The sequence below is a fragment of the Euprymna scolopes genome, chromosome 44, assembly GCF_053919585.1.
Source record: "Euprymna scolopes isolate OS-2025 chromosome 44, ASM5391958v1, whole genome shotgun sequence".
Lineage (NCBI taxonomy): Eukaryota > Metazoa > Mollusca > Cephalopoda > Sepiida > Sepiolidae > Euprymna > Euprymna scolopes.
Window position 1 is genome coordinate 33,267,863 of NC_136525.1, and position 2,809 is coordinate 33,270,671.

At 32.1% G+C, this 2,809-nt stretch overlaps 1 non-coding gene across 1 annotated transcript; it reads right to left on the reverse strand.

Moving 5' to 3' along the window:
* Positions 1 to 2,411: 2,411 nt before the first annotated feature.
* Positions 2,412 to 2,607, reverse strand: LOC145268895 (U2 spliceosomal RNA). Its single transcript, XR_013864933.1, has one exon. It is a non-coding gene; the product is annotated as a U2 spliceosomal RNA (small nuclear RNA).
* Positions 2,608 to 2,809: the final 202 nt, after the last annotated feature.

Below are 2,809 nucleotides of genomic sequence, written 5' to 3' on the forward strand. Positions count from 1 at the left end.
GAAATCTCTTAAGAGCACAATGAGACTATATAAAGGAGCAATTTCACCTGTAGCCTTCAGCAAAAACACCCAAGAATCTCCAGACTCAGAATAACTGATTTTATTCACAGCTTATGTACCATTTCTTATGATGGGTCGAAATAAATTCAGTCTTAACTGGCAGAAACTATTTGTATCTGTAATTTGTTTTTATTTTACCTTGTAAATAAAATTTTTTTAAAATTTGTGAATTAAGAATGATACCTGTCTATTAAAGGACAGTTGCTTCCAACAATAAAAAAAAAAAAAAAAAAAAAAAAAAAAAAACTTATTGACATGCAGAGTACCTGACATTCCATTTAAAGCATACTTTAAAATTATCTGCTGCCAAATCTATGGACATAAATATTTACCAGTGAGGGTATTTAAGCGGTCTGATTTCTCAACATGAAACACCCCTATTATTTTTCCAAAAAGGAAAATTTGTTGGGTGATTCTCTTAGCAAAATATTTTTCCACTGCAGGTTTGTAGCATTGTGCATGTTTAGATTCCATCAGTACCACGAAAACTCGGCATCCAACAATTTCTCATAATGGCATATTTAAGGTCTTTGTTCTGCACCCAATTATTTTGAAGGAGATATCCATTCTATTTGGAATATATCCAGATGCACCCTTAGCTTAATTTTTTTTAATTTTCTCATCAGTTTGTTACCATATACTAAAGATTCACTCACTAACGCAGAACTTCTGAGAGGTCTTTTAAAAATTCTTACTGTTTGAATCTCTCTTACACTTAGTTCACCAAGTATATATGCCAGATAGTTTTTTTAACTTCTTTTTTATGAGTCCAGTTGCTCCTATAATAACTGGAATGCTAAAGATTCCAGCTTTGTTTCATGTCATACATAAGACAATATTTCATTATCTTTTCCATCTCAACTGTTTAACCCAGCACCATTGCAGATAACTTCTGCTCTATAGAGTGTGAAAGAAAGGGGCCAAACAAACAGCAAAGTAAAGAAGTAGAGCAGCAAAATGGGGAGTCAACTGTTTGGAGAGGGGTTTAGCTTTTGGCAAGCTATAAGGCAGTTCGCTTCTCCCAGCAGGTTGCATTCCTTTGGAATACTAAAACAAGAGACTTTGTTGATTGAAACTAGATCGAAATACAAGTTCAATGCTGCAAATCTATCATTCATCTAGATCAGGGGTTCTCAACTGGGGTCCACAGTCAAAACATGAAACTTATTATAGTTGTTGTAGAATACTTTATTTGCATTAAATTTTAAATTAGTTTTCCTTTAAAAATAAAGCTTAATTATATTTCTTTGATTAAAACCTCAAAATTTATATGAGTGAAAAATAGAAGATCGTCTTATGACCAATAGTTATGGAGGGGTCCACAAAGATAAACAGAAGGGAAAAGGGGTCCACGAGTAAAAAAAGGTTGAGAACCACTGATCTAATGGGTACCATTTGTAAGCTAAAGAATATCTACTATTTATTAAAAAACTGGATTTCTGATTTTACTTGGTGTAAGGTTTCTTCATTAGTGTTGACTAGTTTGGTGACAATCTTAGTGAGATAACAGATGAGTGCACGTAGTGTAGCGTTGAGTGCATCATCAAAACGTCATGTCTGACGATGCTTTTTGCCACCAAAAAAACACTTATTCAGTAATCTTTTTCTCAATTCACGATTTTCTTTGATACATTCCTCAGCTCCCTCATCCTGCCACCCGAGGTCTTGGAAGCCATTAAGTTCACTCAAATCTGAAATGGATCTGGTAACCAAATGCTCATTTTTCATGCTGTGACAAATTATTAGTTTATCTCATGGAATTTACCGATGTTTAAAAATTAACTTTTAGCATGTGAAAAATAAAGATTTTTTTCCAGATTAGTATCCCCCCCCTCCATGAATTTATAAAAACAAAACTAAAATTCAGTTAAAATAAATTATTCCTTATTACAATTCTTACATACCTGGTGTTGTCCAGGAGTTTTGTTTTCTATTTATAAATCAAATACTTTTTTTTTCCAAATTTATCAGTACTTTGATGCTTTTACATTTTTTAATTTCAATAAAGAATCCACTGAAGTTGGCCATCTGACATTGTGAAGAGAAATTTTTAAACATCACTTCACAAGAATTAAGATTATCTCTATTTAAAAACATAAAAAAGTAAAATAAAATTTTTACTTTTAATCACATGGAAACGTTTAGACGATTGTAAACGTAATTATGGATAAATCTCAACTTATTTTTAATAAACGAGACATTGCTTTGGATTTTACAAAAAATTTGAAGCATTAAAATTATCTTTAGTTTTTTTTTATAAGGATTTCCTTTGGTACTAAAGTAGGGAGGTAAATAACAAGAGGAGAGGAGAGTTAGTCTGTTTTTATATTTGATTATTTGTTTCCCTGGTGGGAAACTGGGCTGATAATCCTGGAGGTACTGCAATACCAGGCCAACCCGTGGCAAAGGTGGAGCAAGCCCCTAACTCTTCGCCATGTTGCAAAAATCAGTTTAATATCGTAGTCCCCAAATCGGGGACGTATCAGATATTAAGCTGATAAGAACAGATACTACACTTTGATCTTAGCCAAAAGGCCGAGAAGCGATGGTAAATATGATTTGAGCACGGTTTATATAGGAAATTTTTTGTGAAAAGACAGACGTTTTCACAACAGACAGAACAATTAAATAATAAAAATCTAAGCATAATCAATTCAGCTACAAGTCATTTAATTCCATTTTTTATACTATTTTTAATAATTTTGAAATATAAAAAAAATTATATTGTTCATCTAAGCATGAAAACAAT